This window comes from Oryctolagus cuniculus, chromosome 6, assembly GCF_964237555.1.
Source record: "Oryctolagus cuniculus chromosome 6, mOryCun1.1, whole genome shotgun sequence".
In the NCBI taxonomy this organism is placed as follows: Eukaryota; Metazoa; Chordata; class Mammalia; order Lagomorpha; family Leporidae; genus Oryctolagus; species Oryctolagus cuniculus.
Genome location: NC_091437.1, coordinates 5725189 through 5739719, shown reverse-complemented (window position 1 = coordinate 5739719; position 14531 = coordinate 5725189). Strand labels below are relative to the sequence as shown.

The window sequence follows — 14531 nt, the reverse complement described above, 5'->3', positions numbered from 1 at the left end:
CGAGAGCCAGTGCCCGTCAGCACCTTTGCCAGGAGCCAACGCTTCCCTCTTCTTGTCGGTGCCACGCAGGCGGGGCCTCTCCCTTGGACAAGCGCGTCTCTCTCAGCATTTCCACGTGGCTTCTCCGTGAGAGTCCCAGGCAGCCCGGGAGCAGCGAGGGCGAAGCTCCTAAACCTCTCTGCCCAAGATGCTACCGGGCCGGGGCCGAGGGTGGAGGGGGCTGGCGCTGTCGCCACCACCGTTTACCAATACCGACAGGGGCAGCCACGCGATCTCCTGTGGGGGGCACATGCCCCCATCACGGGTTGTTTCTGACGACTGAGTGCGGTGAGGCCACTGGCTGCTCGGCTGGTGGGGCAGGAGAGGGGCGTGCCGGTGCCGGCATCGGTGCCTGCATTGGTGCCGGCTGGGGCATTCCACGCCTAGAACCGTGTTTCGTCTTCACCACAGCGCAGTGAGGCGGCTGGGGGTCAGGGCACACAAGCACCCAGCCTGCTTCCTGGTATGGCAAGGTTGCTCAGTCGATTTATTAATAAATGTTCCCGTGCCGCCGGTCTAATGACCTAGGGAAAATAATATCTGTAGTGTCAGATTGCTTCAACTATAAATAGTGTGGAGGCTTAGGAGTGGGTGTTTAGCCTGTGGCGAGATCCTGGCAGCCCCCAGCAGTACCAGGGTTCAATCCTGGCTCCAGCTCCTTGTTGATGCCGACCCTTGGGAGGCAGTGGGGGTGGCGCAGGAGACTGGGTTCCTGCCACCCACGTGAGACCTGGGTTGAGTTGCAGTTCCTGGCTCTGGTCCCACCCCTGGGGAGTCAACCAGTAGATGGGAGATTTCCCTCTCTTTCTTCTCAAACTATAAAAAATAATAGAGGGGCTTGAACTAGGTGGTGTTTAATGTTGCATCTAGGTTTAATTAAGCCAGTTTTTGAACATAGCGTTTGGAAAAAGGATTGGCATCAAAGCTAGACAGGGACTGGTCCAAGGTCATGTAGCGAATCTGTTTCTGACCTTGGGGTGATTGGATGTTCTCTCTCGCTCTCTCTCTTTTTTTTAAAGATTTATTTATTTATTTGAAAGTCAGAGTCACACAGAGAGAAGAGAGGCAGAGACGCATAGAGGGAGGTCTTCCATCCACTGGTTCACTCCCCAACTGGTCGCAATGGCCGGAGCTGCGCCGATCCAAAGCCAGGAGCCAGAAGCCTCCTCCGGGTCTCCCATGTGGGTGCAGGGGCCCAAGGACTTGGGCCATCTGTTACTATCCCAGGCCATAGCAGAGAGCTGGAATGGAAGTGGAGCAGCCGGGACTAGAATCGGCACCCATATGGGATGCCGGCACCTTAGGCCAGGGCATTAACCCACTGTGCCACAGCACTGGCCTCTCTCTCTCTCTTTAAGATGTATTACTTAATTGAAAGTTACAGAGATGGCAAGACAGAGAGAGCAAGAGAGCGAGCGAGCTTCCATCCACTGGTTCACTCCCCAGATGGTCTCAACGGCCAACACAGGGTCAGGCTGAAGCCAGGAGCCAGGAGCTTCTTCTGGGTCTCCCACATAGGTGGGAGGAGCCAAAAACACTCAGCCATCTTCCACTACTTTTCCAGGCCGTGAGCAGGGAGCTGGATCGGAAGTGGAGCAGCCGGGGCTTGATGCCAGCATTGCAGACGGCAGCTTTGGGTCATGCAGCTGCATGCAGTTCTCAAACCACAGTATTTGTGACTTCATAGAATGTACATTTTAGATCAGAATGGAAGATTAGCCAACAAATTTTTTCAAAGATTTATTTATTTATTTGAAAGTCAGAGTTACACAGAAAGAGAAGGAGAGGCAGATAGAGAGAGAGAAAGATCTTCCATCCGTTGATTCACTCCCCAGATGGCTGCAACGGTCAGAGCTGTGCTGAGCCGAAGCCAGGAGCTTCTTCAAGGACTTGGGCCAACTTCCATTGCTTTTCCAGGCCACAGCAGAGAGCTGGATTGGAAGTGGAGCAGCTGGGACTCGAACCAGCAACCATATGCAATGCCGGTACAGCAGGCTGCGGCTTTACCTACTACGCCACAGCGCCAGCCCCTGCCAACAATACTGAGCTCTAGTTAATGATATGCAAGCTAAGAGTGTAGGGGGGTGACTGAAGCCTGTAATTTACCTCAAAATGCACCAAAATTAGGATGGTGGAGGGACAGACAGGTGGCTGGAAGTGGAGAAGCAAGCGTGATGAAATGATGACAGACCGCGGGGGGCTCGCAGCAGCTCCGGAAGAGAACTTTCTACTGTGGTGTGTGTGTGTGTGAGCACTTCCACCTCAGCATCAGCCCCAGCCAGGCCTGCGGCGCTGCCCAGAGCTGTGTCTCTGATCAGACCACGGCTCCAGTCTGCTCTGGGCCCATGAAGACCATGTTGAAGGGTCTGAGGGCTCCCCTCTGCCGGCTTCTAAGCTGAAATGGGTGCCCTGTTACAGGTGCCCTGTTACAGGGCAGGAAGGAACCTTTTCTAAAACAAGGGCAGCAAAATTTGCTCTCATCGCCCTCATTTTAGCAGTAGCCAGAGGACGCTGCGGTGTCCAGTGAGCAGTTGTGGATACCAGCTCTGCCGCAGTCACCTGCGTTCCCAGCTGCCCCGGGCTTGGCACCCCCTCCTCCCACAGTCTCATTGCCACCTCGCCCCTCCCCCAGCCTCCCTCCTGCTCACCCGGGTTCTGGGCCCCGCAAGCCCTGGGATCCCCGAGATTCCGCCTTTGCCTTTCCCCCTTTCAGGCTCCTGAGACAAGTCCAGGTGCTGCGCATACGTCTTTCCATCAGGTGGATATGCAAGTCGCGATGGGAGGTCGGGAGAGGCTGCACTGAGCTCCTCCCCTGTGCACCTGCTGTGCCTCGTGCTTCAGTGTGGATGGCCCCACTGCAAACCCACAGCCTGCTCGTGAGACGCCTGTGGTGTGGACACCAGTTTGCAAACCAGGAGACCGAGGCCCAGAGGGAATATGTTCTGAGTTCTGACAATGACGGAGCACCGGGGCCTCCGGGCCGAGCCTCCACTTCCCGGCCTCGGCTGCAGAGGCCTGGAGAGTCAAGGCAGCTGTTGGAGGAAGCGCAAGAACTGGAAGTCACATCTGAATTCCCCAACGTGGCCCAGCTTAGCAAATGGGAAACTCCACGTAGCTTGTGAGCAGGGGGAAGTGGAATGTCTCACGCTATTCTGGGCGCGCTTTTTGGGTCTGGAAGGAGCTGGGTGCTGGGAGACACGGCCGCTCACAGGCTGACGGGCCTCTGGCAGCCCACGTATCACTGGGGTTCCCTGTGGCAGTGCTGGCCGCAGGCAGCCACAGTCCCGTGAAACAGGTGGCTGGGTGCCTGGGGCCGTCCCCTCCAGAGCCAGTTGCGTTGGGCTGTGCTTCCGTGCCGCGGGGAGTTCAGAGGCCAGCTCACCTCCCTTTTGTGTAAACACAAGGGCATCTGTGCAAAGTGGAACCAAGAGAGACATTTATCGGGGGGCAGAAGTTTTTGAAAGCCACACTCACAGGGGTCTTCCAAAAGCTCGTGAGGAATTCTGCCACTCTGGGACCCTCTGAGCTGCCCTGGCGGCCCGGCCTGTGGCTCAGGCAGACTTTACACTTACTTGTGTATTTAAGTCTGCTTTATTTCGCACTTTCTAGGCTGCCAGCTGTTCGGTTTCCGCTCTTCTTTGCCCTCTTGATTTCTTCCTGCTGCAGCTTTTTCCCCTCTCCTGGCTTGGGGGTTGCACACTTTCGTCTGTCCTCTTGCTGCTGATCCTAGAAACCACCATGACCTTCCTGGATCGTCCGTGCCACCCTCTCCAGGCAGCACAAACACCTTCATGTTAACCATCATTTGCCCTAATTCCTCGCCATCATTCCTGTTGATTTAGATGCTCTGTATGTACCTAGAGCGCCATGGACGTATCAGGTGTTACTGTTCATGGTCAGTACTCACACAGACTGACCCACAGTTACCGTTCGCTTCTTCCCTGTGGTCGTTCCCCTGGTGCCCCTCCTACCTCTGAGCGCACAGCCACAAAGCAAATGCCAGGTCCTTCCTTGGCCAGCCGTGCCTTTGTGCCGCCTTCATTGTGAGCACGGACTTCCAGGCCGCAGCCGTTTCCTGTCAGCGTATTGAGGCTGTTACCCCGTGGTCTGTCTGATGTCGAGGAGTCAGTGGCCGTTGGTCACATCTTTGAAAATAGTCTGTCCCACCTTAAGATTTCCTCCTTGCTTCTCCTGCTTGCTGGACAGTCAGCCTGTTCGGCAGTCATGGGGCTCTTGAGCTCGTGAACTGCTTTCCCTGACCAGTTCTGGGAGTCTCAGCGGTTCTTCAGTTACTGTCCATAACCCGCTCTGTTCTGCTCCTGCTCTGCTGGAGACGTTCGCGCAGGTGAGATTTTTCCATTCTGTGTTTACTGTGGACAAACGTGGCTTGCGAGGCCGTCACCTGTTTTTGTGAAGAAAGTCTTGCATGCAGGCATGGCTGTTTAGCTACCTGCGGAGCGGGGCTCTCCGGAGTTGCGATGGCAGGGTTGAGTCACTGCAGCCCTGGCTCTCCGGCCCATCAGGCAGAAGCGTGCCTGTCAGTGCTCCACGCGTAACCCCCTCTTGGTTTTCTCAGATCCTCTTTTTAGGCTTTCTCATTACTTTCTTTGGATTTATATTCCATTTCCCTAGTCTAATTATTGGCTATGTCTGATCTATATTGAATCTGCCCATTAAATTCTTAATTATGGTTATAGCATTGTTTTAGTTTGAAATTTCTACTCCTTTTTCAAATCAGTTGCTTTTTGTAGTTTCCGCTTCCAGGCTGAAGTGTTCGAGTTTTTGTCTTTAGGGTGGGAACGCGACTTTGCTGTGCGTGCCCTGTTCTTTCCCTGCTCAGGTCTTTGAGGGTTTGCTTCTGTTGTCTTTTTCACTCCCTTGTTCTCAGCCCCACCCCGGGGTTCTCACTCTGACAGGGACCCTGTGCTACTCGTGGTTATTGAACTTTAGCTGTGGAGATAATTTGAGCCAAGATTGAAAACATCTACCTCCACAGACTTTTAATTTGCCTCTGATACCCTACAACCATTTAAAAAAATTTTTTTCAGATTTACTTGTTTAAAAGGCAGAGAGATCTTCCATCCACTGGCTCACCCTCTAGATGGCTACAATGGCTGGGGCCAGGCCAAGACAAAGCCAGGAACAGGAAACTCAGTGTGGGGCTGGGTGTGGCTGCAGGAACCCAAGCACTGAGCCATCCTCTCTGCCTTCCCAGCAGGTCAGCAGGGAGCTGGGTCAGAAGCAGGGCAGCCGGGACCTGAGCCAGCGCTCCAGTGCGGGACGCTGGTGTCCCAAGGGGTGGCTCAGCCCACTGCACCACAACGCCAGCTCCAGCCTAGGACCACCTGAACTGCATTTCCAGGACTGAGGCCCCCCAAATGTTCCACGTGAGGAAGGCGTTACTTCTGATTCCCTCTGTGTCCAACCATGGTGCTTACCGAACTTGGGTGCTCACTGGAACCACCAGGGAGGCTTCGAGATCTGTGGGCACCTCTGTCCCTGCCTCCAAGAGGGACGTGCTTGGTGCACCGCGTGCCTGGACGTTGCAGTTTTCAAAGTCACGCAGCTTTGGCCCTCGGGAAGCTCTGCTCTGAGCCAAGGCCCTCAGGGCCTCAGCCCCATGGTTTGGACTTACCTGATTTCCACCGGGCGACCCTCTGGCCTGTTCTCCCTGCGAGGCTGCAGCTGTTTCTTCCTGAGCAGGCAGAAGCATCTCTGGGTGTTTGCTCTGGGCTTCTCACATTCTCCTGAGTGGCTCAGGATCCCTTTACTAACGCATTAGCTCCTGAGTTCTTGGAAGAAAAATCAACGTTCTCTATGTTCCTCAATGCACAAGTGGACTCCCCAGATGGCCACAACGGCTGGAGCTGGGCCTTTCAGAGCCAGGAGCCAGGGATTTCTTCCGGGTCTCCCACGGGTGCGCAGGGCCCCAAGCGTGCAGACGTCACCACCTGTTCTCATCACCATGACCTTCAGCAGGTTGCTACTGTTGTTTGCATGTTAACTGCATTTCTAAACATCTGACTGATGAGGAGCTTGGGAGACCCAGCTGAACGGCTAACCTGCGAGCCTGCGGTTGACCTGAGGCCCTGACCCAGCGTACAGCAGGAGAGGATAGACAGAAAAAGTGCAGGCAGAGCTAAGACGCGTGGAAAATGCAACAGGGCTTCAAAAAGATTGCGGAGAAATGGAATTAAAAGCTGTTTGTTTTGATGCGATTAAAAAAAAACAGGCATAGTTTTCTAATCATTTGCATTTTCATGATGTTTTTGAAGGTGATTCTTAGATCCAGGAACTCCAACAGCCTCTCCTAATAAGAGCTGCAAAAAGTAAGAGCAGATACAACGGAGGGAAGAATTCTTTAAAAAGTAAAGTGATGGCCGGCGCCGCGGCTCAATAGACTAATCCTCCACCTAGCGGCGCCGGCACACCGGGTTCTAGTCCCAGTCGGGGTGCCAGATTCTGTCCCGGTTGCCCCTCTTCCAGGCCAGCTCTCTGCTGTGGCCAGGGAGTGCAGTGGAGGATGGCCCAAGTGCTTGGGCCCTGCACCCCATGGGAGACCAGGAGAAGCACCTGGCTCCTGGCTTCGGAACAGCGCGGTGCGCTGGCTGCAGCGCGCCAGCCATGGCGGCCATTGGAGGGTGAACCAACGGCAAAGGAAGACCTTTCTCTCTGTCTCTCTCACTGTCCACTCTGCCTGTCAAAAAAAAAAAAGTAAAGTGATAAAATTTCTTGATGTTACAGATTAAGGAAAACACATCTGCATGCACACACACACACACACACACACAAGTCCACACTGCCAAAGTTTCAGAAAGATAAAGAAAAAATTCTAGAGCATTTAAGTCAGAAAAGTCACTGTAATGTAAACCCCGAGGTCTTTGCCCAGCCCTCATGAGAGACGGGCTGGAATCACTAAGGCAGGAGCCGGGACACACAGCTACCATGCTTGTCTCTCTGGAGCGAGCGTCTTCTGTCACCAGTGCCACTGGGGCTGTGTCAGCCCTGCACTCCCGTGTGTGCCGCTGTCACTGCCAGCACTCCAGCGACCGCCAGTTCACAGCCTTCTCCCCGGCTGTCAAACCCCAGATTCCCAGCCTGTCACCCGGCTGTTCATCTGGAGACTCACCTTCTCACCCGCTCGTCCGTCGGCTCAGAAACCATGGGCACAGGAAAACCGACAGGACGTCATTCTCATTTCCTGATGAACCCGCGCTCTGACACTGAACTCCAGTCAGGCTGGGGCTCCCAGCAGAAGGGGCGGAGCCTGCTGCTCCCCGCCTGTGTGGTTGTCTCCCATCAGCTCCAGCCCATTGGGTTCTTGAGGCTGTGCAGGAGCCTCTGCAGCTCTGGCTGACTGTGTGGCATCCTCTGGCCTCCCTGGAACCATCCAGAAGGCAGGAAGCATGTGACTGGGGCTGGGTCCTCCCTGTGCCCTCCTGCGTGGTGACATCATTGTGACTGGGGCTGGGTCCTCCCTGTGCCCTCCTGGGTGGTGACATCATTGTGACTGGGGCTGGGTCCTCCCTGTGCCCTCCTGGGTGGTGACATCATTGTGACTGGGGCTGGGGCCTCCCTGTGCCCTCCTGGGTGGTGGCATCCCCCTCCCCCCAGCTTGCTGAGGATTGTCCCAGCTGCTAAACGCGGGCTGCCTTTCCATCGCTGGGGTGTGTCCCCGCCAGGGAGAACCATCTCCCGAGAGGGATTTCATCAGCTAGTGAGGCTGACGCCACACTCGGGTGACCTGGGGATGTCACACAGGAGCTGACTCCAGCCTCACACCAGTGCCACCGAGCAGAAGGTCGAGGCTGGGGCTGGTTAGCACTTGCTCAGGCCCGCGGCGCTGGAGGGAAGGGAGCTGGGGCTTGCTGGCCATCGCTCTCCTCCCCGGGGTCTGGGCGCTCAGCCATGTCTTAGCCTGTCTCCTCCATCGGCTTCGCTGAACAAACCGGCAGTCAGGAAGAGTGCCTGGCAGGGTTCAGCCGTCCTTGATTATTTGAATACCTCCCTAACCATCACTCTGATGTGCACTGCTGCTGTACCCAGCACCCCAGGCGACGGGACACTGATGTCCTGATCACCCTGAGTAGGAGCAGGTGCACGGACATGAAGTCGTCCTTGTTCGGCCACTTTTGACCCGGCAAGGGGTGACTGTGGCTCAGTCGTGTTTGCTGAGCTCCTCCCTGCTTAGGCGCGAGGTCTGGGCCCATGCATTTTTCTCGTCATCCCCTTGAATCTTCACAACACTTCCAAGTGTTTTTCCCTCCATTTTTCACGTGCAGGAACAGGCTCCTATGAGCCGCTGAAGGCCAGCTGGCTCCTGGAGTCGGGGGCCAGGGATCCTGTTCCAAGACTGTCCCTGCCCCCAGCACAGCTCTGTGGCTGGCACAGAGGAGCTGAGAGGGGCTGGACGTCCAGAGGCAAAAGAGCAGAGTGACATTCAGAGGGCAGACTCAGGTTACGCGGGTTTGGAAATGCGGCCTGAGTCAGAGAGGGCAAAACCCATGACCCTGCAGAGCAGACAGCCAGGACTCCTGGCAGAGGTCGACTTGGAAACCTGAGTCAGATTGACTCGGCATCATTCGGTTTCATCAGTCCCCAGGGCCTGCGGACTTGTGGGCGTGGCTGCAGCTTCAAAGAGAATTTGGGGGCTGAAGGGTGTGTTTTGCCAAATGGGAGATGGTTCTGGGGCACTCAGATGGAGGACTCAGGTTAGACCTGGGGCAGGAGCGTTGTGGTGCAGTGGGTTAAGCCACCTCTCAGGATGCCCGCGTCCTGTAGAGGGCTTGGCAGAGTCCTAGCTACTCAGCACTTCTGATCCAGCTTCAGGCTAACGTGCTGAGAGACAGCAGGTGATGGCCCAAGTATTTGGGTCCCTGCCACCCTGCCTCCTGGCTTTGGCCTGACCCAGCCCTGGCTGTTGAAGGTATTTAGGGAATGAACCAATAGATGGAAGCTCTCGCTCTGTGTGTGTGTCTCACCTCTCCCCCAGTCTGTCACTCTGCCTTTCAAATAGATCAATAAATAAGTCTTTAAAGATAAGAAGGTTGGAAGCAGTAGGGCCAGAGAGCTTGGGGGTAGTTTGGGAAAGAGGGGATGAGGATGTCTTGGGTGGCACAGCCAGCCACTGTGGGGCTGTCCACCTTCTCTGGTCTGGGACTTGGGGAGCCAGGGACTTGGGGAGCCAAGTGATCCACCCGGAAGCTTTTTGGGGTGTCTGGGAGCTGGGGGTTACAGACTCTGGGCTGAGAAGGGAGGAAGGAGTGTTAAACGGGCAGGAACACACTGAGATGGGCTCCAGCGCAGTGGAATATTATCCGGGCATAGACGCAGAAATAGCTGAAGTGGTTCACAGGCATTCGTTTGAATTCTGTGGTTTTCTCTGTGGGACACCACTTCCATCGGCTTCTTTTCAGCATGGATTGAGTCATATTCTTCTTGATGGCCACAGGCATTTATTTGCCGTGAGTATTTTAAGGCATCAGACAATGGCTGCCTCCTCTTTAGGGCTTCGGTGGTAGCCCCTTGCTGAGCTCCTGGCTCTCGAACCGGGAGTTTGAGGTTAACTCTCAATCTGTAAGCACAAACCCAACAAAAGAAAGAGCGCCTGTTGGGACCGGTCCCCAGGTCTTTAACTCTGTTCTGCCTGGAGCTGAGCCTGTGATCTGGTGGCGGGGCAGGCCAGGGCGAGGACATACCCACAGAGCAAAATACAAGGGGGCTGCCGACAGCTCATAGAAAATGCATTTTATGAGAAAACTATGCATGGACTTCATGATGATTTTGCACTAAAATAAACCTTTTACTTCCATTTTTCTATGCATTCCTTGAGGCACCCTTGTGGGGGGGGGGAATACACCATCAGTGAGAGGAAGCAGAAGCTCACTGTGGCTGTGGCTTCAGTGGGGCCCAGGATCCTGGAGAGGGTTGATTTGAATAGATCTTTAAAGAATGAGCGTGCGGGGGCTCTAGGGAGAGAGCAGTAGGCACCACAGGCCGAGGGAGTGGCACAGAGAGCTGCCAGGGGTGAGAGAGCCGCTGCTTAGAGTCCGTGCCAGCCAGGCTGGGCAGAGTGGAGAACAGGCGGAGGCCATTTTAGGATTGCCCCTGTCTCTCCGAGGTCTCCTGGGGGGATCCCAGGCAGTGTTTCACATTTCTTTAAAAAGTGTTTATTTTTTTCATCTACTTGAGGGTGTGGGAGAGAGATTTTCCACCTGCTGGTTCACTGCCCAGATGCCTGCACCAGTCAGGGCTGGGCCTGGCTGAAGCCAGGAGCCAAGGAGCTCCCCCTGGGTTCTCCCACATGGGTGGCAGGGGCCCAAGGACTTGAGCCATCATCTGCTGCCCTCCCAGGTGCATTAGCAGAGCTGGACTGGAAGTGGAGCAGCCAGGACTTGAACTGGCACTCGGATACGAGACAGCGCTGGGCGTCCCAGCTGGTGGCCAAGCTGCCGCACCCACCCCTTCCCGGCCTTTCCCATGTCGGTGGGCTCCACAGCCGAGCGTTCCCGTTGGCTCCAGGAGCAGACCTTTTTCTCTGTATTCAGGGGGCTCTGGTTTGCCGCCCCCAGCCCCTGGCCCCGGGCCCCGATGTTTCCCTCTTGGTAGACGGCACTCTGACTCACTCGGGTGACGAATCCCAAATCCTGGGACTCAGGCACTCAGCTCTCCATCTCACCCTCTGCCACGCACGGCTGGCATCCGGGCTTGCTCCCCTGACCCCACTGCCCCAGGCAGGAATAGCGCGGGTCCTTCGAGAGGGAACGGGACGGAGGGGATGTGGCGGCAGAGAGGGGATGAGACTTTCCAGGGGGTGCCCTTGATGGCACTCTGGAAGCGCAGCTGCATTGTCTATTGAACCAGTGAGATTCTGTTGGCTCTATTGTCCCTTCCCTGCCAGCCAAGGGACGGCCACATCTCGCCCTGGAAGCTGTACCTGGGGCACTGCCTGGAGCTGGCTGCGACTGAAAGGAATCCAGGTTCTTAAAGCTGGAGCCTGGCTCAGGTGTCTGACCAGGTCAGCACACCGACCTGCACCTGACAGGGCCCAGCCAGGAGACACCTGGCAATGCGGAAGAGCGGGGGGAGTGTCCTGAGCCTGGGCAGGGCACAGTCCGTGCTGGAGCGGGGAGCAGCGGCCAAGGCTGCTTCAATGCCCTGGGGCTTTTGTGGAGTTCCGGGACTCCGCAGCTCACGGAGTTCCCAGGTCACCTTCCTGCTTCGCTGGGGCTTGGCCCAGGCCTGTGTGCCAGAAACGCCACTCAGAACCAGGAGCCATCCCCGTGCCAGCTCAGCAGCTGGTCCTGGCCGTGCCTGGAGCGAGTCCTGGCTTGCCCTGGCTCTTGGCGCTAGCTGCTCTCCATCAGTCTCGGGCGACGCTGGAAACCTCACCTGCTCCAGAGGCCACGAGCAGCCCCGCTGGGCTCAGCCAGGGGCCTGCCCGCTCTGGCTGTGCTGGGAAGAGAGCCAGCCGGCCCACCGCACCCGGCACCTCGCTTGCACTTCTTTGCCCTTCCCAAATAGGGCCCTCTCCCGCATCTTTGGCTTGGTCAGTTCAGAAAGTCTTGCCTGTCTTTAAATACCAAGGAAGCGGAAGTGAGGCTGGCAGGAAGCCTGGCCGCCTCCACAGGGTCCCTCGCCCCGCCTCCACCTCGCTGTGGGGAAGGGACCGGTGTGGTAGGAACTTTATCACCCTTATGGTGGTCCTGGAGCAGTGAGAATAAGATGGCGGATTTGTCCTGCCCTGCCACGCTAAGCTTGCACTTCTGGGAGGGCCGCTTCGGCTGGGGAGTGTGAACCCTGGGCGGCTCGGCTCAGCACACCCTGAGCGCCCCGCAGGTGCGCGCCGGGCTCAGCACACCCTGAGCGCCCCGCAGGTGCACGCCGGGCTCAGCACACCCTGAGCGCCCCGCAGGTGCGCGCCGGGCTCAGCACACCCTGAGCGCCCCGCAGGTGCACGGCGGGCACTCCGCAGCCTCTGGGCCTCCCGCAGGTGCGGTGAGCCGCACACAGCGGCCCGGGTGTTCATCCATGTGTTCATCCGCCTCCACCCGGAGCGCCGGAGAGGGAGGTTTCCCGGCGTCTGTGTGTGTTTTCCCTTTGCCCACGCAGAAGGAGGGTTTGCTCTACTCTGTCTCGCTTCTAGGGAAATACCTAGAGAGGTCAAAGGCAGACAGCTTGGGACAAAGGCTTTGGGCTGGGAGTTTGGGCTCGGCTCTAGGCCCCGCCCACGGACGATCTGTGGTTGATTTCATCAGACTGTGGGCTTCAGTATCCTGCCTGTGCAATGGGTAGAAGGCGGCTCTTTAGTGTTGCAAAGCACAGGTGACAAGAGATGAGCTGGCTCTTCCTGACTGCCCTCCTCCTCCCGCCCACCCCGTCTTTGACACGGTGCTGTCACAACATGTCCTGAGGACACGCCATGCAGTGTCTTTAGGGAGGGACCTGCTTCCAAGGACCCAGAGAAGTAGCACCTGCTGTAGGTTCAGCAAGGACGTGGTTGCATGGCAGCCAGTGGGTGCCTGACCCAAGGAGCCCCGAGGAGGAGCCCAGGCCCTGGTTCCTGGGAGGTGCCTCGGGCACCTGTGGTCAGGAGTAGGCGGTCTGAGAGCCGGGCCACACAGACCCACGGGACAGAGTGGGAGATCTGAAGTGGCCCTGAGTGAAAGCCTATAGCGCAAAGATCAAATCCGGACACCCTGCCGGGTGCCCAAACCCCCTGCAGCCCTGGGCTCCCGGGACCTGAGCAGGCGCAGAGGGGCAGAAAGGAGGCAAGCTGAGGGGGCCGGGCCCGGGTCACCCCCAGCAGGGACCCCTCTCAGAGTCCAGAACTTGTCTTGGCTCTGACTGGTTTTCATCATTGCCATTACTGCCACCAGGTAGCTGCACGTGGGAGCAGGGCTTGGACTGGGCCTGCCAGAGACACCCAGGCCCATGAGGAAGGCCACTCTTCTGTCCCCCCACTGCATGGTCACGGGGCCCCTGTGTGGCCTGCTGACTTGGCAGGGGCAACACACCGGGATCTAGCTCCTGCTGTGCCCGCGCAGCTGCGTGCACCGTGCCCCCCCCCCCCCACCGTATACACTCCTCGTCACGAATCAGGCTAGGAAGATGGTTTTGATCAGAAAGCCCCCGCTTGCTCAGATCTGGGCTGCCTCACTCGTATGAACAACAGCCAGGAAATGTGCCTCTGACACATCCAACTGTGTCAGAGTTCTAGAAGGAGTTCACGAGTCCTAGAAGGAAGGCGTGGTCATGTCCTAACCACGGATGTGCAACTGCAACACATCCCTTAAGATTTTCTCCCAAGAAAGACTGGCGGTGGCGGGGACTCAGCTCGCAGCGACGACAGGGATTCCACGGCACCGGGTCCTGCCTTGGCTCAGCACCCCCCCCCCCCCCCCCGCCAGTCATCACGGAGTTCCTGCCACGCGGCGGGGTCATGGGGAGGTCAGCTTGTTTACAGCCGTGGGGACGGAAGCTGAGTCTGCAGTAACCGGCCAGCTGCGGGGTGGGAGCCTCTGAACGCCTGCTCAGTAAACACAGCATCGGGGGCTTCGGGAGCCTTCTCGCTGTGTCTGAAAACACCAGAGCCAGCAGTGCTGGTCGGTGCTCACCCTGGGCAAGTCCCCAGACCCCAGGAAGCACAGCCACGGGGCCAGCTCTGAGGAGGGAGACCACCCTGCCTGCCCTGGGGAGACCCCGCCTGCCCTGGGGAGACCCTGCCTGCCCTGGGGAGACCCCTGTTCTGCCCTAGGGAGACCCCGCCTGCCCTGGGGAGACCCCGCCTGCCCTGGGAAGACCCCACCTGCTCTGAGGAGACCCCTGTTCTGCCCTGGGGAGACCCCGCCTGCCCTGGGGAGACTCTACCTGCCCTGGGGAGACCCCGCCTTCTCTGGGAAGACCCTGCGTGCCCTGGGGAGACCCCGCCTGCTCTGGGGAGACCCCTGTTCTGCCCTGGGGAGACCCCGCCTGCTCTGAGGAGACCCCTGTTCTGCCCTGGGGAGACCCCGCCTGCCCTGGGGAGACCCCACCTGCTCTGGGGAGACCCCGCCTGCCCTGGGGAGACCCCTGTTCTGCCCTGGGGAGACCCCGCCTGCCCTGGGGAGACTCTACCTGCCCTGGGGAGACCCCGCCTTCTCTGGGAAGACCCTGCGTGCCCTGGGGAGACCCCGCCTGCTCTGGGGAGACCCCTGTTCTGCCCTGGGGAGACCCCGCCTGCTCTGAGGAGACCCCTGTTCTGCCCTGGGGAGACCCCGCCTGCCCTGGGGAGACCCCACCTGCTCTGGGGAGACCCCGCCTGCCCTGGGGAGACCCCTGTTCTGCCCTGGGGAGACCCCGCCTGCCCTGGGGAGACCCCACCTGCCCTGGGGAGACCCCGCCTACCCTGGGGAGACCCCTGTTCTGCCCTGGGGAAACCCCGCCTACCCTGGGGAGACCCCTGTTCTGCCCTGGGGAGACCCCGCCTGCCCTGGGGAGACCCCACCTGCTCT

General features: G+C 58.0%; 1 long non-coding RNA gene across 1 annotated transcript; it reads right to left on the bottom strand.

Annotated features, from left to right (window-relative positions):
* Positions 1-3138: 3138 nt before the first annotated feature.
* LOC138850116 (uncharacterized) lies at positions 3139-11896 on the bottom strand. The gene is made up of 2 exons (XR_011389639.1): positions 3612-11896; positions 3139-3448 (listed from the first exon to the last, which is right to left on the bottom strand). It is a non-coding gene; the product is annotated as an uncharacterized lncRNA (long non-coding RNA).
* Positions 11897-14531: the final 2635 nt, after the last annotated feature.